This window comes from Leptonotus elevatus, chromosome 3, assembly GCF_054856555.1.
Source record: "Leptonotus elevatus isolate MCC_2025b chromosome 3, RoL_Lele_1.0, whole genome shotgun sequence".
NCBI lineage: Eukaryota > Metazoa > Chordata > Actinopteri > Syngnathiformes > Syngnathidae > Leptonotus > Leptonotus elevatus.
Window position 1 is genome coordinate 2,300,001 of NC_141241.1, and position 13,156 is coordinate 2,313,156.

At 39.9% G+C, this 13,156-nt stretch overlaps 1 protein-coding gene across 2 annotated transcripts in view; it reads left to right on the top strand.

Moving 5' to 3' along the window:
• The window catches only part of ntrk3b (neurotrophic tyrosine kinase, receptor, type 3b), a 234,992-nt gene that overhangs the window by 110,623 nt on the left and 111,213 nt on the right, over positions 1-13,156 (top strand). The window lies entirely within an intron of this gene.

The window sequence follows — 13,156 nt, forward strand, 5'->3', positions numbered from 1 at the left end:
TCCCATTTTTTACGAGATGTACTCCAATATCTAAAACTTCTTCCACATGCACAACATCACAATTTTGCTCAAATATTGTTCACAAACCAGTCTAGATCTGTGATAGTGAGCACTTCTCTTTTGCCGGGGTAATCCATCCTACCTCACAGGTGTGCCATATCAAAATGCTGATTAGACACCATAATTAGTGCACAGGTGTGCCTTAGACTACCCACAATAAAGATGAAAGATGCAGTTTTGTTTTATTGGGGGGCAGAAAACTGACTGTTACTGACTTGTTTTCTGAGTCCCCAGACTTCCTTCTTCTTGGCTTGTAGTGAGACTGAACTGCTGCGTCTGAGCAAAGCAATTTTTCATATTATGAATTCAGTGGCGCTTGTTTGTGTCCCGGCAAGCGGGGGAAGTGTCGCAACGTCGGCTCGCCGAAATGTGAGGTCCTTCTGGCGCGACCGCGGTATTGTCATTCGGATCACGTGCAGCTGCGTTGGCTCGCCGCCCCTCGAGAGACTGCCAGCTGTGCCCGCGCGGTACCGCGTCAACGTCTCGCCAATCTTCTGCTTGTATTTGCAAAGACAGAAAGAGCAGGAAAAAAATGTATACATCTTGTTTCATGAATAAGTAATTTTGTAATGAGGAGCATCTGGATATGACTGTTACATGTCATTTTTGTATGAAATTGTTTTCACCTTGTGGTGTTTTAAATGGGTTTTATTCAGTTTTACTCTGATTACATTCTAGATCTTTGGCTTTTTATGAGCAACATTTGTTTGTGTAATTTTTTTCAAAAATGACTCAACCAATGACCATGAAAGAAAAACATGACATTTTGATATGAAACAGATATTTATTTAATTTTATTTTTATCCACAGCCATCTACTGCACTCATAAGTGCTTGGCCTTGTGCTCTTGTTCTGTTCTTGGCTTCATTAGTTTGTTTTTAGATCATCTGTCATACAAACGAACGAGAAAGTGTTCAGCGTATCCAGCTTCATGAAGTGCTAAAGTATTTCCAATCAGGATGGCAAAATTAGTGGGATCGGGTCAAAACACAATGGCAATGGCTGTGTGTACATATGAATGCGAAGAACGGTCTTTCTAAGAACGTACACTCTAAAAACAGTTAGGTCAAAAATAACCCAACTATGGGTCAAAACCAAGACCAATCCTCTACTTGGGTCGATTTGTTCCATTTTTGAGTTTCAGTCTTTCAGCGTAAAACAACTCCAAACCAAAGTTGAGTCAAATTGACCCATAAAGTGGATCGGTCCATTTTTATTATTATCCATAATTGGGGTTACGTTTGACCCTATTGTTTTTAGAGTGTACAAGCAAATGTCCTTCCTAAAAATGCTAATTATCTTGGAATATTTTCCCAGCCAATTCTTAACAAGTAACCAACCGATGCGTCCTTAGTTTAGGCTAGCAGACAAGAACATCCGTGCGTTCTTGTTTTATGCGTACTTTAGTACTTCAGCCGATCACGTTTCACGAGATCACAAGGACGTGAGAACGGACAAAAACGCAATTTGAGAAATGGCTAACATTTATGAGCTTCAAGCTAAAATGGCTGACGTTCCGTGTGTTTTCAGGCATGGCTTCGTGAGACTTTTTTGAAGGCATGACATGTCGATCAAATTTTATGTTGCAAAGGGATGGGTTGAAAATAAATAAATAAATAAATGGCTCTGCATAGATTTTGGGGGGCTTCAAATTGAAACGGCAGACTACCTGTGTCTTTTCAGGCAAGTGTCCTTAAGACGTTTTGGTGAACTCTGGACGCTACCCAGTCTATTTTGTGGCACTTTTAATCCAAATGGGAAATATCCTGTTTGTTTTCTGACATGACTTCATGAGGCTTTTTTTTGTGAGGCTTCTCACGATAGCCGTATTCCAAATTTCACTTAAGTAAAACTGACTTTGACGTCTGAATTTTCAAAGAAAAAAACAATTGCATTGCATGAAACAATTTGCCTCAAGTGCCATGCGGTCTTCTCCCTCTGCTCCTCCCGTGACAACAGCTTTGACGTTTTATTTAATTTTGTCACTCATCTATCACCTTTAACCCATCTGCCTTGGCCACCCCCCCCCCCCACCCAACGCTAACCTGAAACGCCTCATATGTCTTTGTTACGCTGCCGCCTCTGCTGTCACGACGTGGGTGGCGGACCATCGCTTGAAGATAACAAGGCATTATGTGAAGATGCCTGGATGGTAAATCTTCATTCCGCCAACCTTACCTGCATTTCCATAAATTTGCATGGCGGCGCAGCCTATAAGTGAGGCTGTTGAAACGCTTGTTGCATGTCCTTGAGGCCTGTCAAGGAGAAACTCTTCACATACCTTTTTTTTTTCTCTCTCTCTCTAATGAAATGGAAATAGTCAACGTGCCAAGCGACAGGTTGTTAAAAAGTGCTTCACTTGACTCCTATGGGTCACTATTTTTTTTTCACGGGTGCTTTTAAAGCGGTGATTCTAAAATTGTGGTCCGCAATTTTTTTCTCATTTTAGAGAAGCGCATACCTACGTATGGGCACCGCCAAAGAAATAAACATACTGAAGAAAATATTTGCAGTTTGGAAGTACAGTTCCCCAGGTTAAATATTTTCAAACTGGAGATAAATCACTGCTTTTAAAAAGTATAAATGGGCAGTTGGGGACCATATCATTTGGCAATTGTAATTTTCGTAGCTGGAAGCCGTGCTAACCAATTAGCGACGATGGATAAATATTACATTAAATTCATTTATGGAGCGTTTAAATAAAATAAAAAATAATAATAATAATAATTCACAATGGCATTGAAACTGGTAGTAATATTGAAGTTTAGCGTAAGGTTTATGAGGTGGTTTTGGGAATTTTTTTTTCATGTTTCAAAGGGACAGAAACTCAGCAACCTTCACAACACCTTGTTTCTTTGGATTTTTTTTTCCGGCTCCAAGAAATGGCCAGTAACATCTGATTCATGGCCGTCCTTGCGCATTTTTCATTAAAAAAAACGTTGAGATGTGGTTGCCGCAGTAACCAACGCACACTCGGTGATGAGGCTAAACGACGCAGCAGCCTTGTAAAATTAATAAAGGCACAGCACTGATGCGACGCAGGAATTACATTTTCACCGCAGCCTCTCAGCAGCCAGAGCATGAATTCATCTCACCGTAACACAATAAAACAACAAGAAAGCGAGAGAGCGAGCGAGCGAGTGAGCGTCTGTCGATGCTGTAAACAATTCATGAAATGAACGAACCTCGCGGGCTCTTTATGTCCGTGCTGCTGAGGCTTCGGAAGAGAAGAATTTTTTTTTTTTTTGGTCTGTTTGTTTGACATTAGCTCGGCTCATTGCTTTATTTGGAATTAAAATAAAGACAATTGCAATTGAGCTCTAGTAAGGTAGAAAAAAGTCATTAATTCTTTGCAATTGTGTATGAGTCGATGGCCCAGTTTGGAAAACTGCAGTTTAGCATAAAATTATATTTGATGATGAACATATTACAAACCGTCTTTCTCTCCAGATACAACCACCACCATCATCAACTTTAACATTTTCAAAGTTTCGAGGCAGATGTTTATTGAACGTAAGTTAACTAAAAACCTAAATGAGCAAAATGTCAAAATGTTAATGTTACTTGAAGCACTGTTGTATTCTTTTTTTTTCCCTCCTCTGTACTTAACTGCATTTCTTGAAAATAAGTTGCACAACCGCAAATTTCGATTAAAAAAACACACACACACTGTTTTATAAATATGTTTCTCATGAATATATGGAAAAAGAAAACAAATGGCATTCATTTTATGTAATTTTAAAATAAATTGCGACCAGCATATAAAGGGGACCAACAAAGAAGTTATTTTATTCATTATATATTTATAAAGTGAACTGACTAATAAGTTATTGCAATTTTTTTTTATGCCAAATATCAGTTCAGGCGCTAATATTATACCCTTTACAATCCGTTTTAACTGATTTGCACCAAAAATACATGGTCAAAAATTTGTGTCCGAAAATTGGATTTAAGAGAATAAGTCCAAAATGTTCTTTATCCTAATATGTTCTATGCGGCCCCACTAGTCTAAAAACAATATTGTGATTAATTTTCTGTTTGTGGACCAAGAATCAAGCAGCAAAATCCAACCATTTTTACCCATCTCACGGGGCGGCCATTTTGCACATCACAGAGCCTCAGCGCTCAGCTTTCGAATGTCACATGGCCGATCCCAGAAAACAGGTGAGCTGTGATTGGTTATTACCTGAGCTTTTAGGCACTGTGATGTCATTTTCGGTCGATAGCAAGTGGCAAAATGGCTGCCCAATGAGATGGATAGGATGAGGTGGATTTTGCTGCTTAGTTCATCATATTCCACAAACGCAATATGAATCAGAGTGCCGTGTTTAGCCAAGTTAACAGTTAACATATTGTCAAAATGTTTGACTTCTCTTCCCTTTAAAGTGGAACACATTGCTTGGAATGTCAGTGCAATATGTAAAACGGTCTTTCTTGTTTCCTGCTTTGGCATTGCGCAACGGCCTCTTGAAACGGTCTCGATTTTGACTTTTCACCTCGTCATCGTTAACAGACTCATAAAAAAATCATCAGCTTTTGTACAAGCCGAGTACTGCCTAGTTGATAATCACATTTGTACACAATAGTGACGCAATTATTATTTTTTTTCTGCTCATCTTCATTGCAGCTGGAAACAATACGTGTGGCACACTGCACGGGCATGTGGCTGCCTCGTCCTGGTTTAATTAACTGTAGCAGTGTTAAATCCCTTCCTTGGGACTCTGTGTGTGCGTGCGTGCGTGCGTGCGTGCGTGCGTGTTGGGAAGTACATACTGGCGCGGCAGTGACTCAGTGTTGCGCTCTGGCCCAGCTGTCGTCTCATGTGGAGGATTTGGGCTTGCTGGGAGGAACTACAGGATGGTTAACAGATGTAGGGTGACCACAATATTGGTAGAATAATATTTGAAATATTACATGTGATCCAGTACAAGAGATGTATCGAAAAGAAAATGAAGCTCACCTGCGGTTGACATTTTCAGAGTTGGTCATCTATCGTTGTTTGTACAGTAACTGCGCCACATCATGTTGAGAGATGTTCCTAGTTTTTTTTTCCAATTTCAATTTAGGGGTTGAAACCCAGAACTATAGTTTCAAGCCTTCGATGAGGTTAGGTTTAGGGCACGGGTGTAAAACATACAGCCCGCGGGCCGGATCAGGCCCACAAAGGGGTTTAATCCGGCCCGCGAGAAGTATTTTTTTTTTGTAATGTCGGACCAATTAATCAGCTGGCACATCAAAACAGAAATTAGTCATTTCACAAGAAGTCCTCAGATGAGCAATTCAACTTGTATACGGAATCGTCCTTGATGTTCAAAAAATTTATTTTTTTAAATCGTAGACTGACATAAACGTGTTAAATACGACACAAATTCAATTAATGTTAACGCAAATACATATGATAAGGATTAACGTCCTCATAACTTCATTAACTGCGCCACGCAATGCATTCTGGCAACAATATATATGCAAAACAGGTAGATGTACACGTCCGGAACTCATACAGGAAAAGTGTTCCCGCGTACCATTTGCATTTGTGTTATTTTTTGGAACAATACGATAACAGTTGATCTCCGTAATTTAAGGCTGGCCCACAAATATCGAAAATCTGTGTATAATTGCCGGCAATTGTGTCTAAGTTATACCATTATTTTACTGACCTGGCCCACTTTCTGCCTATTTTCCTCCATGCGGCCCCTGAGCGCATATGATTTTGACACCCCTGATTTAGGGCTTCAAACTTCTTAGGATTTCAAGTAAGAGTTTCAAACAGTAGTTATGTAGTATCCTATCATCATTAGCCTGATCATATCGGCGATGTGAACCACGACGCTACCAATAGAATTCTTACAAGCAAAACAAAGGAGACGAGTCTTCACGGAGACTTTCGATTCCATCCTGTGCAAGAATGTTGTTTCCCTTCAGGAAGAATGCAAACATTCCAGGCCACAAGCAAACACAATCATCATGCTCCACCGACTCGCTCGCTTCTCTGCAAAATGCAAAAAATAACAAAGCGGCTGCTGCTCGGCGGCACTCCGATGGGTAAAATCCTTTGCGGAGGCCCTTATTGGTGTTTTAATCAAGCCTAACATCGTTATTGATTCCACCAAGAGGCATTTCATAAAGCGGAGGCGGCGACGGAGGCCATAGCGGCTCATGGCAGCTTCCCGGCATCTTGACAACGGTCCGACGAGCAAATGCAATCAGAAGAGTGGATAAAAAGGTTGGGAGTCTAGCGGCGACCGCTCGTGTCTCTCATTAGATTGACGACAATTTTCATTAGGCGGCTGACTGCTCGTTAACATCCGCTCTTTGAGGTTCTTGGCCTGTTGTTTCCCTTGCCGACTTTGAAAGATGACGGAGCACGATGCGACATTTTGTTTTCTCATTTATTCCACCAACCTCAATTAGGGTATCAAAGAAGGGGCTGGGTTTTCAAATTAGGATTTCAATTCTGGGTTAGGGTGTCAAATAAGGAATTAGCTAGGGTTAGTGTTTCTAATTATAGTGGTTAGCAGTGGTTACGGTTTCAAACAAGAATTAGTTAGAAAAAAAAAAAGTCCCAAGCTCCTTTAGGGTTTTGAACAAGTCTGGATTTCAAATGAGGGTTTCAAGTAGGGTTTTAATGATAATGGCAATATTGTGAGATATATATATATATATATATATATAGTTGCACTGGGGTGTAAGTTAGTATAAGTCAGAGTATAGTTGGATGTGAAAAAGCCCTAAAAGCAGATGAGAGCGCTTGCCATTGTCAGATTCGTGTATTTTCCCCGAGATTAAAGAATCAACTATTTATATCGTGGCTTTCCCCAGAGCACACCAAGCAAGCAAGCAAGCAAGCAACCAAATGTGTGCTTACCTGCACAACGATTATAATGAAGCGCTGCCCTTTGAAGTTTGTGCCGGATGCAATGAATTCCACACACTTGGTGCTACCTCACATCTTAGCCCGCCGAGGCACCTTGGAAAGCTCGTTCCAGCTTTTTTTTTTTTTTTTGTCTCGTTAGATTATGATCACACAAATAACAATAGCGTCTCAGTACAGTGGGTCGAGTTTGTTTTCCTTCTTATCGATTATAATATGTATTCGTTGTGTCCAAAAAGAGAAAAGTCACCTTTATTTTGGAGTGAGAAAAATAATGTCAGTACTTTCCTCATTTCTGGTCCTGATGCATGAAAATCAACACATAATCGTTTTTTTTTTTAAGACAAAAAATTAGCAATTTAGGTTCAAATCTTTGGAGAGGTTGTCCATTTCTAGTGATGGTTCTTCTGAGGGAGTTCCTACAATTGTCAGCAAATTTTAAACCAGGATTACAAATAGATCGGCTACACTTGATCAGCAGAGTTGTGAGTTCTCATCAACACACTTGTGCGACGGACCCTTTTTATTCTCACTCAGCTGTTCTTGAAGTTCAACCAAGAAGACTGCGTTCAAACCTGAATTAAAAACGGTATTTTGGTGGCCGTGACACAGACTGCATACTTTTAGTACTCTATTAGCGTGCTCATTGGGGCAGCATGCGTGGCGGGGGTGGGCAGGCCCGAATAGAGATGGCTTTGCGTTGGTCCAGCGGGCCGTGAGATACCTTGGATGAAAAACGTGAAAATAAGATGTGGGAATTTTCAGCTGTCTGCCGTTCAGACCTTACATTTGTGAAAATTACAGTCAACCCCCCAACTCAGAGCAGGCAGAGATGGGAAAAGTACTGACATTCTTTACTTGAGTAAAAGTACAATTACTTGTGTTAAAAAAAACAAAAAAACATATACACAGTACTCACACATGTATGTACTATTTTATGTAAGTATGTATGTATTGTATAAGTAAGTCTGGAGTAGCAAAGAAGTATGTTCAAGTGTTGCAGGACATGTATGAGGACTGTAAGACAGTGGTGAGGTGTGCTGTAGGTGTGACGGAGTAGTGGGACTACATCAGGGATCAGCTCTGAGCCCCTTCTTGTTTCCTCTTGTAATGGACAGGATGACAGATGAGGTTAGACAGGAATCTCCATGGACGATGATGTTTGCAGATGACATTGTGGTCTGTGGTGAGAGCAGGGAACATGTGGAGGAGAAGCTAGAGGCGTGGAAAGGAGGGGAATGAAGGTTAGCCGTAGCACGACGGAGTATCTGTGTGTGGAAGGAGTGAGGTTACAGGAAAGACCAAGAAGTGGAGGAGTTGAAGTATTTAGGGTCAACAGTCCAGAGCAATGGAAAGTGTGGAAAAGAAGTGAAGAAGCGCGTGCAGGCAGGCTGGAACGGGCGGAGAAAAGTGTCAGGTGTGATGTGTGGGTTTCAGCTCAAATGAAAGGAAAGGTTTATAAAACTGTGGCAATGTTGTTTGGTCTGGAGCCGGGTTATTATAGTTTGGGAATTTTTCATTTTAGTTAGTTTTCATTTCGTTTTGAGTTTTGGTTTTTAAATGTGGTTAGTTTTAATTAGTTTTCAAGGTGGTTCTGTTAGTTTTTATTTGTTTTAGGTATTTCACAAATGCTTAGTTTTAGTTAGTTAGTATCAGTATTAGTTTTAGTTTAAAAAAAAGTGTATTACTTGTGCGCAATATTTAAAAAAACACCATGGGAGCAACGTCATCTGAAGGTGCTTTTCTATTGGCTGCTGTTAGATGACGTCGCTTTTGTGTGACACACTTTCAGAAGTCCTTATTCCGGTTAATATAAAAATCAATCTATTTAAAATCATCCCCAAAGGCTCATGCATTAAATTAATTACCAAAGACTAAAACTAAGGACATTTTTACTATAATTATAGTTAGTTTTGTAAACATAAAATGTAGTTTCAGTTAGTTTTCGTTGTTTAAAAAACATTTTCGTTTTTTGTTTTATTGCGTTAATGAAATTGTTTTTTAAAATTTTAGTTTGAGTTTTTTCGTTAGTTTTAGTTAACTAAAATAACCTTGGTCTGGAGACAGCGCTACTGAGGAAAAGACAGGAGACAGAGCTGGAGGTGGCAGAGATGAAGATGCTGAGCTTCTCTTTGGGAGTGACCGGGATGGATAGAATCAAGAATGAGTCAATCAGAGGGACAGCACATGTTAGAGGCTTTGGAGATCAAGTCCGAGAGGCCAGACTGAGATGGTTTGGACATGTCCAGAAGAGAGATAGTCAGTATATTGGCAGAAGGATGCTGAGTTTCCAAATGCCAGGCAGAAGGTCTAGAGGGAGACCAAAGAGGAGGTTTATGGACATAGTTAAAGAGGACATGAAACAGAAAAATAATTAAACATCATTTCAAGTCTTTCCGAAATGTTTAACCAAACAATATACTGTAATTTTGTCCCACGGAAGACAGCTAGTTAACATACTGTAAAATGCGAAATGTCATACACAGTCTACCAGAAATGACCAAGGCTGTTACGGTAATTATAAACCAAACAACAAAAAGGAAGCAGAACGATACTGACAAAATAATTTAAAAAAAATTCTGTGGGAACAAAACAAACACTGTATTGACACTGTAAAGTTAAGACTGCTATTTTAGCTTCTTGTGCTAACTAGCAACTGGTTAGCTAGCACGCACTTTTGAGTTTGATGCACGCAAATGTGTAGTACAGGAACATTTCACTATTTTCTGTTTCCTATTTTCCATGGTTCGTGTGACATCCTCCTCTACAGTTCACATCGTCTATAATCGTTACTATAATCACTCCAGTCTCAATATGAAATGTTCACACTTTTTAATCTCTATGACTCACTCACAACTACAAATGGATTTTTATCAGTTGTCTTAACAACGCCACAAACCAGACAAGGACTAATTAACACTGTCACAAACAATTCCGAAAACGGTTAACGCGTAAGCGCTCCGCTAGCCGTCTGCATACAATTCCAATTAACTGACGAGCCGCGCTCGTCTTTGGGCTCATGGCCACGTGTGAAGTGCTGCATTTTTTTTCTTGTTGTTTTTTTTAGCCCTTCTCCTCCTTCACGTCTCTGTCAGGAAGTGCGGCGTCTTCAAAGGTCATCCCTCGCATCTCCGCAAGAAATGTCAACTGAAATTGGATTTGGGGAGTCGCCGAGGGGGAGTGGAGGCGGAGGTTCTAAGTGAATTAGTAAATATATAAACAAATCAGCGGCGGATTCGTTAGCGTCGCCAGAATGCCAAAAGATGGAAGGTGATGAAGGCCAAGTGCTGCGGCGGAGAAGGTGGACGCTGATTATCGAATCGAGAAAATTAGCATGGAGAATGAATCTATTCACAAAAAAGTGGACACATGGTCGCGTTAAACGGCAGTCGGCCTACAGTAAAACTAGCGTGGAGAGCGAAAACCTGTGACCAAGTGACAGTCCCTGCCAAATGTTTAGCATTGCACATATTAATAGATTCAACTGTAAACATAGCACAAACTATGATCCCAAAACACTTTAATATCATTTTAAATTCATTTTACATTACCCTTATAAATAAATGAACTATACTGTAGTTTGATGTTGAAAAAAAATGCATCGAGCCTTTCAAGCCGCTCAGCAGAGCAAATAACATACTCTCTGTAACTTTCACTATCAACACCAACTACTACTTTCCTATTTGCCAGGGTTTCGGCATCATCTTGTTGCATTTTTGGGCATTAGTAACAATATAAAAAAATATGAATATGTGAGTTTTTCAGTAAATAGGTGGGTAAAAGTTCCACACAAACGGGCAAATGGGTCAATTAATGATTATGAAACCACAATTAGGCAGGGGTTCACCGTCCTCATTTGAGAGCGGCATAACATTTTCTTGGAGTTAAAATCCAAACCTTTGCAATACCGACAGCTGCAACTAAGTCTTAATATTGATTGCAGTGACACGGGCCCACAAAGTGAATGCTAAACTCAACCCGCTGTTTGCACACACGCTGCCTTCCACCATTCCTCTTTAATAATTCTGTTTGGCAACTGCTCCGCCGGGACGTGCCGCCCGCTAGCACAGCCTCTGCTAATTAGCGTAACATGGCGGCGAGCTGCTATCGTGACTTGTGCATTGACATTTAGCAGCAAGAGAGATGTGGTCAGATGGTCACGGTTACCACGGTCATGGTGAGCTGTATCAATAAGATGACACTCTTTTGTTGCCGTAGCAATCTTAAAAACAAGGAAAGCTATTATTGGTTGGTTTGCAACATTCTCAAGACCTTTCTGTTATTAGCTTGGAAATTCCTGGAAATATGTCTAACTTTAAAATGTCATGCATGTCAATCTTGAAAAGGATGTTTTTATTTTCTTCCACCCTGAGGAAACTGACATTTTTATTAACATTTCACAACAGTGTGTGGTTAACTAGTTGTTGATTTTTTTAATAAAAAATTTAAAAAAGAAAGTCTAACAAGATGTAGATTGTTACATGCAGTCTATCTTCTAGGGAAAAAAGTTATAGCATTGACATTGTTATAGATTGAGAAGATGATGCAAACAGACAGAATATGTGAACGGTAGAAGCAAACATACTGAAGATGATTAGGGCTAGTGAAGAGTTAAAAAAAAAGGTTGGCAGGAGTCTGACTTTAAAGTGAGTCAGAATTCTGAAAATAAAGTTTGAATTCTCACTTTAAAGTCAGAATTCTGAAATTAATTAATGAACTCACTTTAAAGTCAGAATTCTGAGATAAATTCATTCAGAATTCTGAGAATAAAGTAAGATTGGCTTTAAAGTCAGAATTCTAATTTTAAAGTCTGAATTCTGTGATTAAATTCAGAATTCTCAGAATTCTGTGATTAAATTCTGAATTCTGATGTGAACCACAGAAGTCAAAGATGGGCGAAGGAAAACCAACACATTTACAGAAGAAATATTTGTAAACACAAACCACAGAAGTGAACCATAGAAGACAATAACAGAAACAAATACAAACCATAGAAAATGTGAACCATAAAATATGCATGGCTGAATACATGAACCAAAAATATGACAAGAAAATCATAGAAATCCAAGAAGAGGCGAGCCATGGAAAAATACACGAACCACAGAAAGTCCAAACTACACAAGAAGTCAAAGAAGTAGTTACAAATCCGTAGAAGCTGCAACACAAACAGAGAAAAACAAGAACCTTAGAAATCTGAACCGTAGAAGACATTAACCAGAGAAGACATTGACTTGAACCATAAGACACAAAGAAGATGCAAAAAAAAAAGAAGCACAAATCAGAGATGAAGACACAAACTGTAGAAGAAACCTCAAACTGTGGAAGACGTAAACCAAAGAAGGCTTCAATCTTAGATGACTTAAAGCATAAAGCAGATGCAAACCGTTGAGCAGAAATACAAAACACTCAGCTGATGTCCCTTGTTTTGAGCCATACTTTGCCAGAATCGAGGTCTGTGTGTCCTGCTGTATTTCTAAGTTGTGTGTGTGTGTGTGTGTGATCGTGTGCTGCCATCTGGGCTAATAATGGGATTTGTTGCCGCGCTTTATGACCTAATGCTAACGCTCTCTCCGAGAGGCCATAAATCTCGGCGAGCGCACGGACAGATGCCCCACATTCATTTTTAAACACATTGCGCTCCCATGACTGGTCGCTCGCTGCCTTTTTTTTCCTAATTCTGCGTCTTTTCTCCCCTCATGGCCCGAGGCGTCCCAGCGGATTGAATTATTCCACTTAAAAAGCCTTCAACTTTCTTTTATTGAGTTGTCTCAGTTTGCTCTCTTCTCTATCAATAGTGCTTATTTCCATTCTCTAATCCGGAAGCCTGCAGATGCGTTTCGCCCCCGAGGGCTCTTATTTTGTTGCAGATTGATATCGTACAGCAAATGGAAAGAGAGAAAGAGAGTGGAAATGTAATTCAAGAGCAAGGCAAAAACGATTAAAATGACCCCAAAGAGCAAATGTGCAATTGAGTTGTGAGGAAACAAAAACAGAACATGGCTGCCAAAATGAGTCAATATGAATTACAACTGCTACCTGTTTTTTCTTCCTCTTCCAAAGTAACATTTCCCATTGGGAACCATTAGCCAGTTGGCGGCCATTGCTAGAAGCTAATCCAATAACAGAAGCTAACATGGCAGTCAATCAATCAAAATCAATAGGGGTGTAACAAAAATGGTCTTCAATCGGACAATCAGTTTTGATTTCAAAGATGTGAGGCGATTG